The sequence below is a fragment of the Monodon monoceros genome, unplaced genomic scaffold (assembly GCF_005190385.1).
Source record: "Monodon monoceros isolate NGI ecotype Baffin Bay Population unplaced genomic scaffold, NGI_Narwhal_1 Super_Scaffold_19, whole genome shotgun sequence".
NCBI lineage: Eukaryota > Metazoa > Chordata > Mammalia > Artiodactyla > Monodontidae > Monodon > Monodon monoceros.
The window spans coordinates 62,295,194-62,309,801 of NW_021703775.1; the positions used below are offsets into that span (position 1 = coordinate 62,295,194).

Genomic DNA, 14,608 nt, shown 5'->3' on the forward strand with positions numbered 1-14,608 from the left:
ACAGGAATACAGGCCTCTATGACAGGAATACAGGCCTCTATGACAGGGCTTAGGATCCATGACAACGCCAAGCCATTATCAGTCTCTTTTTAAAGTCAGATCAGTTCCCTGGACCCCTATCCGAAAGGAAAGGATCACTCACTGGAGATGACACAAAATCACATTAAGGGAGATGCAAAATGTCCCAGGGGACAGAGTCCCTGGGGTCAGGGTGCTTTTGGGTGGAAACCGTGAAATAGTAACATATTTACTTCTAGCATTTGAATTTAAAACGGTGTCTCCAGCAGCATTCACGCTTTTATTACATGAATGCAATAGAAAACCCCGCATTGGCTAGTGGACAGTTGGTAGCAGGTGACAATGGTTTAAGAAGAATTAATAGAAAATGATTTAAAGTTGAAGAAACTTAATCCCTTAATCTATTTTTTCTGTACATTGGAGAAAGACCTCCAATATTTGATTTGGCAGGAGAGGGTCTCAGTCCATCTGCCTGACCACCAGTTTCATGTGAGAACACACTCTGAGAGCCAGGCACAGAATAAACAGCATTTGACCAGAGGGAGAGACCTCAGTTCAGTCCTAACACTGCTGCTAAGTAGCTGAAAGACCACAGGCAGTTCACCTCTCCTCTCTGAACCTTGACTTCCTCCTCTGTAATCCAACAGAGAAGTTGGATTAAAAATTCCTCCCAGCCCTAAGAGTCTGTGGCTCTAAGAACATCCCTGTGGACAAGATGAGTGAGGTCACTCAAGGTCAGTCTCTGAGCCAGGCCAAAGGGAACCAGCTGAGAAGACTGAGGAAGGCAGGTGGGTGAAGAAACTGCCTCCCAGCCTGGGATTCTGTAGAAAGGACAGAGCACAAGCTAATAAATATTCACCAAGTGCTACTCTGAGGCAAGCAGAGAGGCTGACCCTTTGCAGAAACAAAGTATCACAGGCACAACCTTTTTGTTCTGGAGAAACTTCCTATCTGGTTAGAGAGAAAAAATGTAAATAAACAAAAGCTTTTTAAAAAGATAAATAAAGCAACAGTTTGAGATAATAACCGAACTCTCCCAAGGCAGTATCTGATTTGTGAGAGGCCAATGTCACTGTACAACCCACAATTCTTTGTCATCTCATGGAAAATTCACAACATGTAGGGAAAACATTTCCTACCCGCAGCTCAAATCAGTCTACAGAGATTTTCTCTCTCAGGTAGGGATTATGAGCAACAGTTGAAGTGGATGGGAGCAGGGGGTGTCTACAAGCAATAACTCCATGCTGAACAGCCTAGGCTGGAAAGAAGACGTGTCAGACAGGTGAAAGCTCAGGAAATAGTGATGGACAGCATCACAAAAGGACCAGACTGCAGTCTATGGTGGTGGGTGAGCTCTTCTTGTTAGGCACTGCAGGACTCACATGGACGGCATACATCAAAGCCTGTTTCGGTCAATGAGAGGCAGCTGCCCGCAGAGGGCAGAGCCTGGACAGGGATCCAGAGGGCTGGGCTGGAGCAGTGTGGCTGCTTCACTTCCCACGGGAACTTAAGCAAGTCATTTCACCTGAGAGCCTGTTTCCAGAGGGCCTGGAGATCAACCCAAGGTCCTCACATTTGGGGACAGCAATGAGCTCAACCACGCTCTATGACTCTGCAGAAAAAAATGTTTAAAAAAGATACAACGCAATCTTTCTTTCTCTTGACCCACAGCAAAGCAGAGGTGGGTATCTCACCCCAGTCTTCAATCTGATTACGACCTGCCTTATGACAGATTTGGATACGTTACAATCAGATAATCTCTGAAATGTAACCACAGGAAGAATCTCTAGTGTAAATGTTAATCTCATCCGTGAATGATCCATATACATTTGTATGCATGTGTGTTTATATACAACCATTAATGTGGTAATATACACATAAGCAAGCAGCCCCACTCTAGTTGAAAAACTCCAGCAAAGTCATAGTTTTTCCACATTAGTCTCTTGCTATCTACATAACTAGTAAGATAATCCTTGAAAAATGTGTTGTGCAACCTATGTACTATCATATGAGATGGTCACTCATCTAAAACACTGAACTCGCTATTAATCTGAAAATGAAAGCCCAGTTTCTGTCAGGCATGGGGACCAGCCTTTGCCAAGTTTAGACCCTGTTTAATGCCAAGACCCCTAGGTTTCAAGGTCCATTTATATTGGCAGTACACAACTTCCTGGTTCAAGACACAAGTCTTTAAAGATCTCATAAAACTTCTTGGACTTCAGATGGTTTTTACAAAACAATACTCAGATGAGCTAAGTGTAAATGAATCAGAAAAAAGGATTATATTTCCCATAAAAACTCATGGGTTTGAGGATTAGGGGAAGAAAGGAAGGCTGGCAAATGCCAAACTTTTTAAAGCACTTTGAAACCATTAGTCAAATTCTAAATGCAGCCAGTATCCCTCATCCTTACATTTTATGAGTTTTGTAATTGAAAATCTTTTCCCACATTTAAGATCAGCTACAAATCAACTTTTGTGGCTGCCTACGATCAGAATCCCTTCCACCCATCTTTTCTTCCAGCCAAGGATTTCATGGAGCCCCTCTTAGTTCTAATTTCATCAAGAAATTCTTAGAAAGAGAGGGAAGAAGAGACAGAGAGAAATAGGAATTCAGTGAGTTGTAGACAAAAGGAAGAGAAAGGAGAGTAAAAGCAAGAGAGAGAGGGAGATTGAGGAATGGAAAAGAAAGGGACGGGAAAACAGGAGAGAAAGTGTGAAGACAAAAAGAGAGGGGATGCAGTGGAAGGAGGGACAAAAAGAGGTGGGTGGAGGGAAGTTAGGAAGAGGATGGATTGGAGAAGTGCAAGATGAAGGAGAAATCAATGAATGAGAAGAGGAGGAAACAGGTAGGAGGAGGGGAAAAGGAAACATAGGGAGAGAAGAATTATACCCGGCATCCACGGGCTAATCTCAGGCTGCTCACCAGGATCCTGGCAGCCATTTCTGAACCTCGGTGGGTTCTCACCTGAACATCAGCTTGTCCAGGTTTGGGCTAGAATTAAACCTGTGACCTTGGAAGGTGCTAGCATGGTGGCTGGCTGGCTGCCCTATACCACATGCGAAGCGGGAGGCACAGGACATCCCGTGTTCTCTCACACAAGCTGGTGGCCAAAGACCGCAGCTTCAGCTTGAGATGCCTGCAAGTAGGTACTACATTTACTGTTGTGGTCCTCTCCCTTGTTCTTTCGACCATTTCATCGAAAGAGCAGAGATGAAGGAGATTAGAAATGTGTGAGTTCCTCCACGTTTAACTCAGCTTCCATGAAAAATCACACGGAGCTTTACCAATGAAGAAGTAAAGCTGATACTCTGGTTTCTCTTCAGATCGTATAAATCTTTCGCCTTTTACTAAAGATTTCCGTGGAAAGGAACAATTCTGAGTTTTTACCCAATTTTTTGAGGTCTTGCGTTTGCAAGGCCAATTTAAAAAAAGAAAAAAAAAAAAAAGCTGAGACTCAACCCATGGAGGTATCAGTGTTTCTGCCAAGATGTGTCAGCAAGATGGAGACAGAGCTGATGTGCAGAGAAAGATGAGGTGCCCCTGGAACTGAGCAACAAGTGGAACCAAGGTTTACACCAGTGCTTTCCTTCCCTTTAAAGCTTCAGGTCTGAAATCCAAGCATCCTTAGTTGTCACTCAACAAATGTTTGTTGACCCTAGGGCCCCCAGCTAGCCTACGTAAACCCATACAGCAAAATCAAAACAAACTTCCATTTCAGGTTGAGAAGTTTAAATAATGCCTGGCTGGATTGCAATCCAAAGTTGCCCCGGGCCAGCGAGTGCCTTTGTGCTGACCCTGAGTGCCTGGCCATGGCAATACAGACCCTGTCCACGTGGAGTCTAATGAGGTAAACAGACCTGGAACAAGTGATTACATGTGTGGTGAGTATTGAAAAAAGGACTGTGGGAAATGAAACCCATAAAAGGAAAAGTGTCAGGGTTATGGACTAGCTTTCTACAAATTTTGAAGAGCCCATCCACAAAAAGAAACTCACCAAAAGTAAAGTTTTATGTACACTAAATTTCCCTTTCTGATTATTTTGGTCCTTTCTTACTTACCTTGAGTATAATCAAGGATAAGTATCACACAGTGGCAGCTGCCAATGAAATGCCTCTCTGTCTTCAGGGAACAAAAATCTGTTCATTAATTTACTTTCATTGAGGCTTTTCATACCCATTTAATCAAATTTTTGAATATTAAACATGAAACTACATAATAATTAAGTAGCTATCAATACAATTTTATTTATACTTTTCATTCACTTCCTCCAAACTTCACTGGGTCATTGGCTGGTCAACATTCAAGAGGGCACAAAGGAAATGTGTTCTTTGTCTCAAAGGGTCTGCATCTTGGAAAATACTTGGATGTACACTGAACTGAGATGCCCTTCAACTCTATGAAATACATGCCTTTTGATCACAAAACAGCCTCCAGTGAAATGCAGTTCACTTTGGTGTCTCAGTTATAAACACTCTGACCTTCCATTCAGTCAATGGACATTTACCTAGTTTCCCTGCTTAAATTTAAGTTCAAAGATGCCCAGACACCTGCAAGGTTGGTTGAGTGCCTGGTAGGCAAGCAGAGTAACGCTCTCTTCCCTCAAATGCAGGTACTGACAAGTCATGATCCAATTTGAAGAGGAACCTTCTGCTTTGTGTCAGCCCCTATGCTTCCCAGGTTGTTGAGTTGATGGAATTGCTTCTTTGTGTAAATTTCAGGACACTAGTCATTGTTATTTCTCTTGTCTACATTAGAATTTTCACCCAATGGCACAAGTATGTGATGCTGCCTGAGTTTAACACTTGATTCTAATTATTTTTTTCCAAAAATATTCTCTCTGCCTCCCATAAAATTGATTAAAATATCATACAGTGAATAAAGCAGCCTAGAAAAAAGAAGAAAATGAGGGAAGTTACTGTACCACCTCTACATATCAATTCCTAGACAGCCTGTCTGGTTTTCTAAGACCCAAGGCCCTTCAAAGATTGCTTCCTTCTCACTCTTTTAACCTCATCTTGGGCTACTCTCCCAAATGAACCTCTGTTCCAACTACATTTATCTACCCATTTTTCTTCTTTCTCTTTGAAAGAAAAAAAAAAAGGCTGGCCAGCCACTAATCTGCAAAAAAAGGGACACCCATATTCCTGCCTCTAGTCTCGCCTTACATCATTCTCCTGACATACCATCACCTCTTCACCTAAGTCCTACTCCTCCTTCAAAATAGAATTCAAGATCCTTTACTTCCATGAAGCTCTTTGGACCACCCTAAACCTCAGTTTACTCTCTCTTCCTAAGTCTTATAGCATTTCTCATCCATTTCTGGCATTAAGCACAGAATACATGCTTGGTAGTAGACACAGAATACTTTTGCAGCTGAAGACTTTTTTTCTTCTTGGTCTTACTAAGATAAACCGGAACTAAGGCAAGTCATGGTTAATAATAGTTGAGGTTTGGTTACAATGACAACGGATGACAAAGTGACTTGTCTTTAGCTCTTTGAAGGCAGGGTTCTGCTGAACAATGGGGTTTGCCCAAATTTCCCCCCCAAACCTAAATTAAGTTGAATCAAGCAGTGGCTCTCTGTAGGGAAAAAAAAAAAGTTTTCTCCCTCTGAACTGACAGTTTGAAAAGTTCTGTAGAAAGAATTTTGTCGTATTTCTGTCTGAAAACTGTTACATTCCCAGTAATACCATTAAAGTAGTGAAGGCTTTTATAGCATCTCTTTTTTGTTGCCCTCTCAACTTACCCTGTTATGGGAGGCCAGGACATACTGAGAATGGATCTAGTAAAAATCCACATAATATGGATGAACTGAGCAATATACAGAAGTAAGTCACACCACCAAAGAAACACTAGCTCCACCAGGAGAGGCCTGGCTTTCTAAACAGTGAGGGGAGATCAGTAAAACCAGCCCAGTCTCTGTTGATTCCTCCAGGTTTCCTGGTTTTAAAGCCCAAGCTACTGCTGAGAGGGATCAGGTTACATTTGCCAGCTGCTCCAGAACTTTCCACTTAACCCTTTTCAATCCACAACCTGGATGTTACACTTCCATTTCACTTCGAAGAGCATCTTCCATCTTTATATTTCCCCCCATGTTTTCTTCCCAACATACAAGTACCCGGCCAACCCTCAATGCCACCCCAGCCCCATGAAGCTACCTGACTTCCAGGCCTCCACCTCATCACTAGAGGCCTGTGTTGAGGGCAGACACCTTGTGTATCATGTTCCCAGTGCCTAACACAGTTTGCAAATCATAGTAAATGTTTGTTGTAAGTAAATGCATGGTGTTTGTTGAGTGAATGACTATCCTTTTGGACACCTAACTGCTATGAGCAGTCCACGACAAGAAACCTCCAAATATCTTTCCTTCTTTTTTTTTTTTTTTTTTTTTGGCTGTGTTGGGTCTTCATTGCTGTGCACGGGCTTTCTCTAGGTGTGACGAGCGGGGACTACTCTTTGTTGCGGTGCGCGGGCTTCTCATTGGGTGGCTCCTCTTATTGTGAAGCACAGGCTCTAGGCACATGGGCTTCAGCGGTTACAGCACGGAGGCTCAGTAGTTGCGGCACGTGGGCCCTAGAGAGCTCGGGCTTCAGTAGTTGAGGCACATGGGCTCAGTAGTTGTGGTGCACGGGCTCCAGAGCACATAGGCTCAGTGGTTGTGGCTTTCAGGTTCTAGAGCGCAGGCTCAGTAGTTGTGGCGCACGGGCCTAATTGCTCCACGGCATGTGGGATCTTCCCAGACCAGGGCTGGAACCCGTGTCCCCTGCATTGGCAGGTAGATTCTTAACCACTGCACCACCAGGGAAGTCCCTATCTTTTCTTCATCATAAGCAAAAAATGTTGCCCAAGATCCCTAAGTTGTCAGGGGTCTGGAGACTGATTCATTCATTCATTCACGGATTCGTTTATTCATTCACTAGCCATTTTTGAGAGCCAACTGTTTTCTTTTTTGTTTTTTTACCACGCCACACAGCTTGCAGTATCTTAGTTCCCTGACCAGGGATGGAACCTGCACCCCTCGGCAGTGAAAGCACAGAGTCCTAACCACTGGACCACCAGGGAATTCCCCCAATTGTTTTCTAATTAACTAAGAATGGAGAATGGGTTTTAGAAATTTTTGCTTAGGGATCTAATAGGCCTGAATAGATGCAAGGATTCTCTCTGAAAGCTGGGGAAGTTTTCTTTAGAAGGCATGGGATAAAGAGATGGATAAATGGAATCTCTTCCCACAGTCCTCTTGTAGCTAATTGCTAGAAAAATCATTGGCGGAAAATCTATGAGCACGTAGAACAGCATCTGTAGGATGTAAGGACATGATCCTGGATATCTGCTTGCCGGGAAGGAGTAGAATATATGGTTAAGAGCACAAACTTTGGTGTCAAACAACCTGGGCTCAGTTCTTAGCTCTGCTCCTGAGTTTGCGAGTAAACTTGTGTGCCTCAGACTATGTTCTGGATGAATCTGGGAAGAAGCTGACTGGGCATTAAGGAACTAAGTTCTTGAATCCCCCTCGAACAATCACTTTTATGAGGGAATGTTCTTGGGTTACTCAGTTCTGCCCTGGGAACCGCTTAGATAATCTCAGCCTTAGATCTGTCAAGGCTGCTTTTTTTTTTTTTAATCAGTGCATGGTTCAGCACACAGAATAATTTCTTAGTGATCATGAAGTGCTTCCTGATAGCCAGCTCAGCCTCTACACACTTACTGCCCTAACTCTTCCAGGAGCCATTTCTGGGAACATGGAGCTTCCTGCAGGGGTTTTAGAGTCAAAGACACCAACAACCGATGAGTCTTCTGTGAGATTAAGAGTAGAGCTGGGAGAGGAGACCTTAATTTTACAAAGGGAGATGGTGGGAGGAAGGGAAGGGAAGAGAATCATTCATGTTCATTTGCTGAGCACTCATAAAGACCCATAAATGGCACAGGGGGTTTCTGCACCTGCCATCACTGAAGGGGGCCACGCGATAGACATTTACCTTTGTAACCAAAAAATGGCATTCCATGATTTAATAAACCATGCACCTCTTGAAGCTTCTTATCTGTGAAATGGGAGTAATACCTAACACAAGGTTCAGCAAGCTTTTCTGAAAAGGGACAGACAGTACGTATTTTCAACTTTGCATACCACACTGTTTCTGTTACAACTACTCACTTTTGCCATTGTAGCATGAAAGTTGCCTAGACGATACAGAAATGAATGGGCAGAGTTGGTCCGCAGGCCATAGCTTGCCGTCATCTGGTCTAATCCCCTGGGCTAATATGTAGGGTGTTAAGAGGGTTAAATAAGCTAATCCAAGCAACATATTCTTGTACAGCATGCAGCAGATCAGCACTCAATAACTATTTGCTATTATCATTGCTCCGATTTTAGACTCTCCCATGTGTGTGCACTGCCGTTGCTCACCCTAGTGAATGAGGTAGTCCTCAGGTCTCCCTGGGAGATATTCCTAGCCTTCCCCATCTTGGGCATATGGAGGGTGTCACAGATTGGGTTCTCTGGGAAGGACCCTGAGATGGAGTTTAGTGTATAGGATGTTTATTTTAGGACTGTCCTTGGGAGTAATCCTGTAGAAAGAAGGAGAAGGAAGAAGGACTGGGCAGAAGGAGAAGTCGAGTTTGCCCAACAGCAGACTGAGCCGAACCCACGAGGATCTCTGAAGCTAAAATGGCCATTCAAGTTGTCCCGCACTGGGTCAGAGTGGCTGGGCCTTGGTGCCCCACCTGGAGCAGTCACTGGATGTGGGCTGCCCTGGGAAGGGGGGCAGCTCTGCAGCGCACGCACTCCTGGAGGGGCTGACAGGGGGGCACTGTCTGCTGACAGCATGCCCAGCAACTGGGGTGACAGGGGCGGGAGGGGAAGATGTGACCCATTCTGACCATGAATGGTGCACAGAAATAACACGTGGCATTTGCAAACCAAGCATTTAATTGTTGCTGCAAGACCCTCCAGAGCTCCTTCCCTCTGGTAACCAGCAATTTCAAGATGGTGGCTGCTCCATCAGCCTGGGTCCCAGAGGGACAACAGGGAAGAGAGTTTCCTATCAATTGTACTGGAAACCTAAAGTGAGCAAGACTGAAATCTGAGTTCTTTAAAGCCACTGAGATTTTAAAGTTGTTTGTTGCTGCAGTATCGTTAGCTTTCTATTATGAGTCCTCAGCTGCTGCACTGGATGTATTTGAAGGTTTTGAAGTGAAGACACACCTGATAATCTTACAAAATCAGGGAACTGGTTTGACACCACCATCCTCATTGCCAGCATCATCATAGCTAACACCAGCATTTACGTGAATTTTCTAATTTCATGCTCATAACAACCTATGTATAACACAGCTATTATTACCCTCATTTTAGAGATTAGGAAACTTACGCTTATAGACGTTTATTAATTTGCATGAGGCCAGGGGTCTGCAAACTATAACCGGCAGGCCAGATCCAGCTCACTGCCTGTTTTTGTAAATAAAGTTTTATTGGAACACAGCCATGCCCATTCATTACACAGTATGTAATTATGGCTGCTTTCATGATACTGTGGCAGAGTTGAGTAGTTGCATATGGCCTGCAAAGCTGAAAATACTTACCATCTGGACCTTTTCAGAAAACGTTTGCCCACTCTCCCTCTCTCCCCGCACTCTACACAAGGCCTGGTTCCAAACTCCAGAGATGCAGCTCATAATTCAGATATAAGTAAATACTAGGTAGGCTTGGAGCCTGTAGGGGTATTATAAAACTTTCCCATTTCCATTATCCTAACTGTACATTTTTTAATTTAAAATTTTCATGACATTTATTTCCAGCATTATGACAGACTCCCTATCATGAAAATCCTCCCCTAAAAAAAAACCTGTAAAATTCTGAATAAAATGAATAGCTGACTTGGCAAAAAATTAAGGTAAATACTCAGGGGCTAAAAATGAAGTAGAAGCCAGAAGCCAGATTTAGCATGGTAAATGCTCACTCAAGCAGGTAGTGGACCCCTAATGGCATTTGCCACTGTTGGGGGGGGGGACATGACAAGGCAAGAGAGTGTCAGCATAGAGACTTTGGAATGAGTCCCTGAAGGCCCAAATTTCCAGTGAAAGAATGGACTGGAAAATATTTGCCCTGCAAAAGGAGACATCAAAAAAATTCTGTGTCTCAGCTCTGATTTGGGTTGCAAGGGAAGAAAAGGTAGCCACCTGCCAACCAGAAGAAATAACCATACCCCAGACTTGAAGTCTGGGGTTCAAATTCACTCTACTTGCCTATTCTGAAACTATTTTAAACCAAAGAAACTAATTTAAAATAGTCCTAGATTTTTAGCTCCCTAGGCACTTGGGCAAAGTAAACACAAATAAAGGGAATATTCTCTCAAGTTGCCTCCTAAAATTCTCACAGATAATGCCCCAACAAAAATGAGCTCACGGTGAAAAATCACAAGACCACTCACAGAGCAAGACATCATGGGACAGAGCAGAAACATCAAATAGCAGAATCAGACACACAATTTCTTTAGCAGAGTTATCCCATGTAGCAGGACTTGACAAATTTTTTCTCTAAAGGCCCAGGTAGTATATATTTTAGGCTTTGCAAGCTATGCAGTCAGTATCAAAAAGATTCAACTTTACCATTCTACAGTGAAAGCAGACACAAGCAGTATGTAAATTAATGGGCTTAGCTGTGTTCCAATAAACCTTTTTTACAAAAATAAGGAGTGTGTTGGACTTCCCTGGTGGTCCAGTGATTAAGAATCCACCTTCCGACACAGGGGATGTGGGTTCGATCCCTGGTCGGGGAACTAAGATCCCACATGCCGCAGGGCAACTAAGTCCGCGCGCCACAACTAGAGAGAAGCTCGCGCACCGCAAGGAAGAGCCCACGTGCCACAACTAAGACCTGATGCAGCCAAATAAATAAATAAATTAATTAATTAAATACAAATTTTTTTGTGTACTAGATTTGGCTGGCAGGCCATAGTTTGTAAAATAAGTATGTTTTCAATATTTAAAGAATTCAGTATATGAACAAGGAATGAAATACTATCATTAATATCCAGGCAGATTCTTAACTTCTGCAAGTAAAAGGTATAGTTGAAATCTTAGGATTCAACATATGAGTTACCTAGCAGATTAGAACAACTGAAAAGCATAATTAGCAAGTTGAAAGTTGGATATGACAAAACTACTTAGAATATAGTACAAAGAGATAGAGGAGGAAAATATGAAAGAGAGGTTAGTAGACATGAAGTTTGAGTGAGGAGTTCTAACATTCATCTAATCAGAGTTCCAGGAGGAGTGAGTAGAAAGAATGGGAGAGACATAATAGTCAAGAATTTTCATGGATACTAATATTTAGGAACTACAAAATATTCCAAACAATACTTACACCCAAACTCATCCTGGTGAAATTGCAGAACATGTAAGACAAATTGAATGGCTTAAAAACTGTCCCCCTCCACACCAAAAGACAGCTTACCTGCTTTATATCTGATTTCTTATGAACAACAGCAGATATCAAAATACTGTAAGATGATGTCTTCAAAGTGCTGAAAGGACATAATTGTCGATCTATAATTGTATATCCAACAAAATTTAAATAATGAGGATGAAATAGAGATGTTTTATACAAACAAAAGCTAAGATAATTTATTATCAACAGATCCTCTTTAGATTTAAAATACGGAAGAAATAAAGGAACTTCTTAAAAATATATACTATAGGAAGAAGGAAAAGCACCACAGAAGAGAGATTTGAGATTTAAGAAGGATGGTAACCAGATGAGCAAAGAAAGTGCATTTATCACGTGGATAAATCTAAATAAACATCAACACTAATACATCTAATTTGTGAAGTAAAAAAAAATTGGGGGAGAGGGCACATAAATAGAGGTAATATTCTGTCTCTTAAAATAGTAGGTACAAAAAAATAGTAGGTACATAAGTATTCATGAGTGTGTGTGTATGTGTGTGTGTGTGTGTGTGTGTGTGTGTGTGTGCTGTATTCTTTTCTATATATGATAGGTTTTGCAAAACATTTTTAATAGAAGTAAAATACTGGGTAACAATAGCCTATAAGCTGAAAGAGTTAAAGCCCTCTAAGTTTTAGGAAGACACTTCCCATTGCCATAATTAAAAACTCTAACCATTAAAAATTTAGAAAGATAATCTATAAATTTCAAACTACTAGAGGAACAAAAAAAGTGAAATAAGTAAAGAAGTTTACAGGACAAATAGAAAGCATGAAAAAGATAGTAAAAATAAATTGAAATATATCAATGATCACAAAAAATAATGAATTAAACTTGCCAGTTAAAAGTTCATTTTTTTGAAATCCAGCTTTATTCTTCTTATAAGAAACACTTAAAACAGAAGCACACCAAATGTTTGAGGGTAAGATAATCCAAAAAGCTCTATAAGGCAGATTAATTTTTCCAGCAAACAAAAATACATTCTATTTGCTTTCTGGAGTAGCCTTTCAATCCGCATACAAAGTGATGTGTTATAATAAAGCAAAGAGAAAAACTGAATATGAAGAGAGAAATGAGAGATGACCTGGGTTCAAAATTAATATTCTCTGACAAACCTAAAAACATGGAAAAATAGTTCCCCTTTTGCTATACCTGTGGAATTCAAGCAAGCATGGGTAGAAACTTGGGGCTTAATAGTGAGCCAAAAATAAATACAATTTATCATTATTGCAATTTTGGTCAAATTTCTTGACTTAAAAATGGAGTTTACAAAATAATCAGATAACATTTCAAAATAACTTGCATTTTGAGACAAAGGATGGTGAAATCACTTTTCATTGTATTAATGAGACATTCATTTAAACATAAGGATTCTAGGGGAAAATATATCAGAAATCATTTTGAAGTATGAGTGGATTTGAAGAGTCAGGGACAAAAAATTATGTATAAAGGTGGATAATTGCTGCATTGAAATAGAGAAAGATTAGAAAGAACCTAAATAAATAACACAGGAATGGATAAAGTGTAACGCATGTGTAGAATGAAATGTTTTTATAGATATTTTAGTGACATGAGGAAATACCTATGATATAATTAGTAAACAAAATAATATATGAAACTGTAAATACAAAATGATCACAAACATTTAAATGTAGTAAAATGTGTCTAGAAACAGGATTAGGAAGAAAAACAAAAGATTAGGAAGAAAAAGGGAAATGAATAATTTGTATTTTCTACTTTGTATTCTATTTTCCAAGTTTTTGCAATGAGAACTTTTATAATCAGATAGTAGCATAATTTTATATTATATCTTTAATATTTTGTTAGTTTATATATATTATGGCCCAGAATCTCTGTGAATGAAATAGTACGGGGAAAGTGAATTCTGGAAAGAGACAACAGGGCAAGCCTTTAAGAGAACGTCTTAAGAGACAGGAACGGTGCTGTATTTCTAATTAGTGTGTAACTCGATATAAAGCAGCTTCCTGACATTTTTTTTTCTTAAATTCCATATATATGTGTTAGCATACGGTATTTGTCTTTCTCTTTCTGACTTACTTCACTCTGTATGACAGACTCTAGGTCTATCCACCTCATTACAAATAGCTCAATTTCGTTTCTTTTTATGGCTGAGTAATATTCCATTGTATACATGTGCCACATCTTCTTTATCCATTCATCTGATGATAGACACTTAGGTTGTCATGAAGAAACTAGGGGTAAGACAGGAATAAAGACATAGACCTACTAGAGAATGGACTTGAGGATATGGGGAGGGGAAGGGTAAGCTGTGACAAAGCGCGAGAGAGGCATGGACATATAAACACTAACAAACGTAAGGTAGATAGCTCGTGGGAAGCAGATGCATAGCACAGGGAGATCAGCTCGGTGCTTTGTGACTGCCTGGAGGGGTGGGATAGGAGGGTGGGAGGGAGGGAGACGCAAGAGGTAAGAGATATGGGAACATATGTATAACTGATTCACTTTGTTATAAAGCAGAAACTAACACACCATTGTAAAGCAATTATACTCCAATAAAGATGTAAAAAAAAAAAAAGCATTTTCCTCTCTTAAAAGTTTCAAGAATGTGCAACAAAGCCACTCCCAGCGGTTGCTACGGCTACGAGGTAAAGCTGATTGGGCCGGCGTTCACTTTCCCCCAGGTGAGGCAGGAGAAAGAAGGTCGGGCTCGGCGAGTGCAACAAATCCCCCCTTTGGGCCTCTGCCTTGTCTCCTTTCCCATCGGTCCCTCTTTCCTCCCCGCCCCCTTGCCACCTCTCCTCTCTACGTCTTAACCTCCAGTGCAGTGAGCATCATCAGACCCAGCTCTTCCCGCCCGCCCGCATCCTCCACCCTCCAGCCACCACCTCCCTTTTTGCTGGGCTTCCATAGGGTGCTGCACTCTTCCAGCATCTCCAACACCGCAAGCTGTGGGAGGCGGGCTTCTTTTCCCACTGTACCCTTGATGCCCAGGACCTGCCCATGGTGGGTGACCAATAAATATTTGTGGACTGAATGAATGAATGAACGAACGGAGGCTCATCCTCAGTCTTTACTGGGGGTTCCTCTTCATCTACTCATCCTTAAGTACAGTCATTCTTCAAGATTCCATGCTCAATTGCTTTTTCTTTTCCTTCTTTATGTT

The 14,608-nt window shown here is 41.4% G+C and overlaps 1 non-coding gene across 1 annotated transcript; it reads left to right on the forward strand.

Annotated features, from left to right (window-relative positions):
- Window positions 1–3,323: 3,323 nt before the first annotated feature.
- LOC114901154 lies at window positions 3,324–3,439 on the forward strand. The gene has a single exon (XR_003795036.1). It is a non-coding gene; the product is annotated as a U5 spliceosomal RNA (small nuclear RNA).
- The last annotated feature ends 11,169 nt before the right edge of the window (window positions 3,440–14,608 follow it).